We start from the raw sequence: 8394 nt of genomic DNA, 5'->3' as shown, positions 1-8394 counted from the left end.
CTGGCAGGAATTTCTTTCGAGGGAATGATGTCCAGCTAGCATTATGCAAATGGTGACCCAGAGAAAGCTGGGCATATTATTGAGTCATCTGGTTCTTACATCTATCCATCTATACGACAAGTGCATTGGAGGTCTATTGTAGCAAAACAGCCTTCTGTGGAGATGACCAGCTAGGAATGCAAATGTTGACTTCTTTTTAACTATGGAGGTCAATACCCTCCGGTGAGTGCAGTCTGTCTCTGTGTTGGAGAGGATTATATGGTGGCACAGATTTATCGCCCTTAGTGTGGATTGTATTTGCACTGCTCACTATTTGGACTTTCTGAAGGTATATATGGACAATCTATTGATGTATTTATGATTGCACATTTTTTTCCACATTATTTATTTGGAGAGTTCACAAATAAGAAAAGCGGGGACAAACCTTTGAGGCTTTTTATGAATAACTGTTTTAAAACTGTTTTATCTGTTCAATAAGAGCCAAAAATGCCTGTTGACCCCAGCAGAAATCTTTAAAGCTGATGACTTTACCTCTGCTGCACTTTTATCAGTTAGCAATGTTCTCAACTATCTAGCTGATGACTACTGAACACCTCTCACCTACAGTATGCTGTAGAATAGGGTTGAGGAGGATGTGTTCTGCAGTTCAATCCTAAGGTGACAACACTGCTCCTCAAGATATAGTTCTGTGAGTGAGGAAGAATAATACAGGCAGGATCATTCACCAGTTGAAAAAAATAAGACTTAGTGCAGCCACCATATCTCAGCAGAGTTAATTCTGATTGGTTGCTACAAATTATTACACCAAGATTATCCCAGCAAGCCAAAACGTTTTAAAGATGAGTAGAACAGTTCATGCAACCATAAGAAAAACAAGTAATAAATATTATATTTAAAAAAATTAAAAAGCCCAACCTAACGTCATGCTTAAAGGAGAAGTCTCATTAAATGTTTACTTAGCCCCTCCTGTCACCCAGAGTACAAAGTGAATGTAGTATTTGTCCAATGTTTCTATCTGGTTTGGCTGTTGAACTATCATGGTTGACAACAAATCCATCCACCCTCCGGTTGGTTGACCACACCACTTTCAGGAAGCAATGAGAGTAGATTGACAGCGTTAGTCTCAGCACTAGGTGCTTGTCCAAGGCAAGCACTTTTACCAGACAAGCAGAGGATGGGTCATGTCAGCTTTGCTGCCAGGATATAGGCAGGCTTATAGCAGAGGCAACAGAAGAATGCAGAGCTTTATCTGAGTACTGCGGGGAATTCATCTGTTACTCTGTTAGTCACACATCAGAAAGTTGGCCCTCTTTTACCTATAGTAACTCATATAACTTATTTGATCCTGTAAATAAAGTGCTACAATATTTAAATACAGTCAAGTAGCTCTAACAAACTGACATTTGTGGGGATCAAACACTTGTCTCTCTATTATTACCAGTAGCTGTACAGTTGTACTGTTGTGTGGTTTCCAGAGTACTCGAAGCAGACCAATGGTAATTCCCCCAGGGATGTAGGTTTGGATGTGGCACAAGAGTGAGTGACTTTCACTCCTGAACAAATAGCGTTGTCACCCTATTACAGGAAGTGGGGGAAAAGGGATCTACTTGCAGAATCAACAGAAAATAAAACTCTGTTACAGGGGAGACTGAGAAGAACCAAAAAATGCTTTATTAATGCTTTTGACCGACTGTGGCTAAATGGGTAACACTTCCACTTGGCAGCACTAGGTTGGTTGGTTCGAATTCCAACCACAGAACCAACTGCCTGTTTGCATGTTCTCCCTGTGCCTGCGTGGATTTCCTCTTGGTACTCCGGTTTCCTCCCACACTCCAAAGACATGCTGGTAGGTTAATTGGATCCTGTCTAAATTGGCCCTAGTAAGTGTCTGTATGAATGCAAGGTAGGGACTTTAGATTGTAAGCCCCTTGAGGGTTAGGGACTGATGTGAATGTACAATATATATGTAAAGTGCTGCATAAATTGACGGCGCTATATAAGTACCTGTAATAAATAAATAATAATAAATAATAAGCCCACATGTGCGACTCTATAATCACATGGGCTGCTCAAATGTGATAGGGAGGAAATGTTCAGGGTAGAAATACACTGAAAACTGAGCATGCACAAGCTGCCAACACTGCCCTGCAAAATCCCCAACTGCAGTGGTGACATGGACAGAAGGCAGAGATAGAGAACAGCAGGATCAATCAGGTTTTTTGCAGAATACAGAAAACTAATCCCATAGTGACTGAGTGAGTATAACCAGCATGTAATATTGCATTTATCAATAGTTTTTAAGGATGTGAGTTTAATGACACTTTAATTGTAAGCTCTAACGAGCAGGGCCCTCTGTTTAGTCTTGTACCAAATTGAATTGTAACTGTAATGTCTACCTTTATTTTGTAAAGCGCTGAGCAAACTGTTGGAGCTATATAAATCCTGTATAATAATAATAATTGTCAAAAGACTCCATTAATTAAGTAAAGGTTTCTTATTCTTCCATATTAATATTTAAAAGTAGTGACCCATAGCAACCAACCAGTATCTATCATGTATTGGTCTGACATTAGCAGAGTGACTTCTGATTGGTTGCCATGAGACATTGCACTTGAGAATTAACAATGAAAAATATGAACCCCTTATTGAACATCACTGTTTGTGTTTTTAGTAGCAATAATACATGATAAAGGTGCTTTGCGCACATATATTGCATAACACCAGTAAACCCTTTACTAAAATTGCACTTTTAACAGTCTAAACAACTTGCCAGAAGTCTTTAGTGTTAGGTGCTCCTAGCCTCATCTGATACAAATGAGCAGTATATCATCCAGCACAGACATAAACTAAACATATATAAGCAGGAAACTCAAGTGAACAGCGGTGTGGTTCTGAATTTATTTTTTCTTCCTTTAACAGTTTTTAAGAGGATTTAAACAAGAGTGAAGCAAGAAAAATGCAGCTGTGGAAAAAGTAACAAATCATAGCAGTAGTTAGACACGGAGAGAAATATGGCACGGGGCTTGGGCCTAATCATGCATTAAACTAAGGTAATGGAAGAGACTCAGCTAAAATGTGTTACAGCTAAGTCTGTAACTGCCACTAATGCCAAATGGAGGAAAATAAGAAACATGACTGCTCGGGAACCTTCTTAGCTCCCATGCATCACTACATAAAATGTATTATGTTCCTAAGCACAAGCCATAGCTTGACCATAACCCTAAAGAGTGAAATAGCCGAGGCACTGGAAAAAGGGGAGCCTTGCCCCCTCGCCTTTGCAGCCACAAGCCAATCTGTAATTACAAAGCAAACACGGATGAAATATTGGATTGGTTTCACTAGTGACAAGATCTACGGTTTTTGCCGCCAATTTGTTTGTGCAGCACTATTTAAGGGCACTTGATTGAGGAAATGTTGAAAATAGCAGTTAGGGTTTCCCTAATGAGACCTCTAGAGGAAACTAAGAAACATTGAAGGCTCAAATAAGATGAAGAGCCGGTGGAGGAGGTATTAACCCTTCAGAGCCCTTTGGGCTGGTGCCTCAAATCTGGCAATAGATTTCTTTTGTTGTTGGGTGTTCAAGATAATAATATGTCTTTCGAATAACTGTGCAATTTCTTGAAATGTAACAGTGTGTTTTAGCATTAGAATTAAAAATTGTATCCAAATTTGCTGCTGGTTGCAATGTAAATCCAGAATAAAACAAAGCACATTAATATCAATAGAAAATGTAAGGGTGTGTGCGTGCTATATGCCACCTTTAATAAAAAATAAACTAATCTTAATTATTTGTTCCTATTAATATCATTTCACATTTATTTCGGCCATCATAGTATCCCATCTTTAACACTTTTATGAAATTAATGCATCATCAACTTATATTGTAAAGCGCTGAGAAAACTGTTGATGCTATATAAATCCTGTATAATAATAATAATAATTAAATTGCTTTATGTGTTGTTAATTACTTGTTGTAACTATAAAAAAAGCTGGAAACTCAGAGGTAAAATCCATAAATTAAATAAGAAAAACCTCTTTATGGTGAATCCATTGATCAAGGATAAATGGTTATATTTTCAATACAATATTAGCCTAATTAGTATTTTGGAATAGCTGTATTGCTTTTATCTACTTTTTGAAAATTGGTGATATTATGTGGCTTTGTAGTTTTGTTTTGTTTTTTTGCCTTGTCTTTGTCTTGTTTTTTTTCTTTTTTTTAGTTCTTTGGTGATTAGACAACAAAGAAAAAGAATATTTAGAAGTAGGCTGTATAAATATACAGACATCAAAGAAAAAATGAGTACCTGAGAGCAAACTGCTGTAGAATTACACCAAAAACGTCAGCAATCTCAAGTTGAATTTATGAGACTTTGTTGATATTTTATAAATGAGAGGAAGGGAGTGTGGTGCTTTGAATTAAACGTCCAAGCTATGATCTATTAAATTATACACTTAGGCATATGATCCATTAAATTATACACTTCACTGACATAACAGCAATAAAATCACTTGCACAAACAAAATAGTATGGAAAGAACTAGTTCACATGATATCAGATTGCTGGGTTTAGATAATCTGCCGGTTCCTGAGAGCAGAAATCGTCCACTTTTCCCTTTTCATGTAATAAGTCAAAGTTGATGCAGCCCCTGCTGAATGTTACCTGAGCTCAGGGCAGACCTCCGTACATTCTGGGATCTAATGCATCCTACTGGTGACGACTGGTACTGCACATTCCCTACTCTGCCGGACAACAGCAATGTGAGAGAGAGATCTACTAAAAGAATATTCTTCCTCTGGTCCTAGGAACTTACAATCACATCAAGCATCCACTCAGCTTCAAGGGGAAAATATATATTTTTTTATTTATTTGAAGAACCACTGTATTATTGTATATTAATTTTTATCTTTCGTATCTGTTACCTGATGTAATATTATTTGGTATATGAATTCCTTTTTTTATTTTTTATACCTTTATTTAGATTTTTTCCACGATGCAGACTGAGCTGACCACCAAAAATGACAGTTATAGGGTTGGAATAAACCATACAACACTGTCAGGGGTGCTTACAACTGTCAGCATTGTGGATTGAACAAAAGAGATCTTACAGATCCCTAAACCTGGCCAATTTTGGTCAGTTCAGCAGGAACCAGCTGAATGTCAATCTATGTGTGGCCAATGCATTTGATCTACCGATCGACTTCTGTTCATCCTCCCTGTAGGATACAAGTCGCTCGAATCAGCGCAGCAGGCAATAGACTGCAGCACTGATCCATTTATTCTGAAACGGGGGGGGGGGTCACTCCACTGTCAGAGTACAATGGTTCAGTGAAGATGATTCCCCCATACACCTTGAATGTGTGGATAGGGGAAATTGGTTCAGTTTTTTTTCATTCAGCCCTCTGGCTGAAAGAAAGAACTGAACCATGTGTGTGGCCTGTATGTGCTGATGAATTAATCCCCCCTACTGGATTATTATATTTTGGCAACCAGAGCCTCTGGCTGCAAGACCACCTGACCAGCAGAGGAGGTGGTGTTTGGATGAAATTTTTTCCAACAGGCTTCTTCAACGACAATAGTCGATTGAACAATCAAACAAGCTGTTCCTTCAGGGCTATACACAGCTCAAATTTTAGCTGAACCATCAGGAATCAGTGTCAGTTTGAGTAGAGTATTGGCAGCTTTAGGCTTTCATAGACCATTTAAATCTACACTAACCTATAAGTCGAACCTGTCCGCAGGGTGACAACACTGCTGATAGATTTCACTTCTGATGAAATAGCGTTGTCACCCTATAACAAGAAGTGGGAAAAGGGATCTACTTGCAGAATCAACAGGAAATAAAACTATGTTACAGGGGGACTGAGAAGAACAAAAAAAATATTTGTTAATGCTTTTGACAGACTGTGGCTAAATGGTTAGCATTTCCACTGGGCAGCACTAGGGTCGTTGGTTCGAATTCAAACTACAGAACCACCTGCCTGGAGTTTGCATGATCTCCCTGTGCCTGCGTGGATTTCCTCCTGGTTCTCTGGTTTCCTTCTACACTCCAAAGACATGCTGGTAGGTTAATTGGCTCCTGTCTATTGGCCCTAGTATGTGTATGTATGAATGTAAGTTAGGGACCTTAGATTGTACACTCCTTGAGGGTTAGGGGCTGATGTGAATGTACTATATATATATATATATATATATATATATATATATATATAATTATTATTATTATACAGGATTTATATAGAGCCAACAGTTTGCTCAGTGCTTTACAATATAAAGGGAGACAATACAGCAACAATACAGTTCAGTACAAGAGGGAAAGGAGGGCCCTGCTCCTTGGATATCTATCTATCTATCTATATATATATATATATATATATATATATATATATATATATATATATATATATATATATATATGTAAAGTGCTGCGTATATAAGTACCTGTAATAAATGAATAATAAAATATATGTTATTTTTATTATTGGCCATAGTTACACTTTATGCCAACTGGCTAAGTCAAGATCTCTGAACGAGGATGAAAAGGAATCATTTAGCATATCAGCAGGATTATTTAGCAAAAGCAAATATTACAATTTGCAATTAAAAGTTAGCAAACTAGAAATTTGTATTAATTTTATACTATCTTCCTGATGGTCAATCAATCTATACTATGAAGCTTCCACAAATACTATGTTAGATGTCTGAAGCCATAGACAGAATTTTTGATATCAATTATAAATGCTATATGATTGGGATATCATCTTTTGCAATGTGCAAGGGAAGTCTTCCTCCTAGTGATACAAGTGAAGCAGTTTCCAACTTTGATTGCCCATCATGGAATTATAAAATGTTTTTTTTTTTTTTGCTTTGCACATGCCTGGATGATTGAACACAGCTCCATTTCATTCATTATTTAAGTGAATATATTCCACTCATTTAGTAAATGAACTCCCAAGTAATTCAGCATATCAGATGGAGTTACCGCATAACTAGTACTAAAATCACCATTTCATTGTACAACATTGTCAAACTCTGCTCTCTGCAAACACACCACATTCTGATTCATCCTCATCCAGTTAGATGTGCAACTTTATTTCATTTATATTTGGCAGAACATCGCCATAAAGTCGGTCTAAAATATGTAAATAAGAAATATAATGGATCTAATGCCAAATCCAACGAAGGAGGGAGGGAGATGCTGGTCCTTTGGCTCGTCTAATCAGCTGCAAGAAATCGAATTAGATTTTCCAGTAAGCATTGTGTGTGTGTGCTGTGTTTATGTTATAACAGTCCTGTCCTCAGTTGTTTTATTGCTAGGCATGGCATTTAACATAGCCCAGAAGTTGGTTGTTTGGTATACAAAGTCTCCATCCTGATAAGATGTTTTTTTCTTTTTTTTTTTTCAAAGATCCTAGCTAATTTATAACATTTTAAACCCTGGTCCTGGCTATCCCATTATTCCCTGCACTGAAAAGCCTACCCCTGTCTTGCTTTATTTGTAGGGCTGAAATGCAGCTTGAAAGGAGATCAGAGAGTGCAGGAGGGCCTTGTAACAGGAGAGTGACCAAATGACCTATTGGCTGATTATATGTCATTAACTGGAGACTCCACGTATCTAAATTACCGAGAGGACCTCACTCAGCCGGGTCAATTATCCTTACATACATTTAACAAAGTTTCCTCCTGCTAAAAATACTGAGCACTGCCATGTCTTACTATGTGTCAGAAATAGCCTTCCTCTGGGGTATTTATTTGTGTGAACTCAGGGAAAAAAATAAGGGAAATTTTACAAAGCATTCTAGCTATTCCATTGTGCTGATCCTGGCTACCCATATACTTTCTCCAACCAGACCACAATCATCAGCCATAGCTGGCAGTATCTCTCTCTCTCTCTCTCTCTCTCTCTCTCTCTCTCTCTCTCTCTCTCTCTCTCTCTCTCTCTCTCTCTCTCTCTCTCTCTCTCTCTCTCTCTATATATATATATATATATATATATATATAATTATTTTATACATATATATATATATATATATATATATATATATATATATGTATCATGAAACAATGTCCACCATCAGTATACCTATACCTCTATATATGTATATATATATATATAAATATATATATATATATAGACTGTGTAATTATATATATAGAGAGAGAGAGGGGAGACAGGGAGAGAGAGAGTTATAGGTATACTGATGGTGGACTTAGTTTCATGATGTAACATGGAAAGAGAGAAAACAAACTCCATACTAAGGTACACCAATATTAGTGTATGAAACAATCATAAAAACAAGATAAACATAGAAAGAACTATAGGTAGTTAATCATAAAAAAAAGGTTGCTGCAAATAGGTTGATTTTTAAAGCTAAGTAATGCAAACTGGAAAGAAA

The sequence above is a fragment of the Staurois parvus genome, unplaced genomic scaffold (assembly GCF_062004578.1).
Source record: "Staurois parvus isolate SC_StPar_1 unplaced genomic scaffold, SC_StPar_1.0 ptg000334l, whole genome shotgun sequence".
NCBI classification, from domain to species: Eukaryota; Metazoa; Chordata; class Amphibia; order Anura; family Ranidae; genus Staurois; species Staurois parvus.
Note: the sequence above shows the minus strand (reverse complement) of the source record.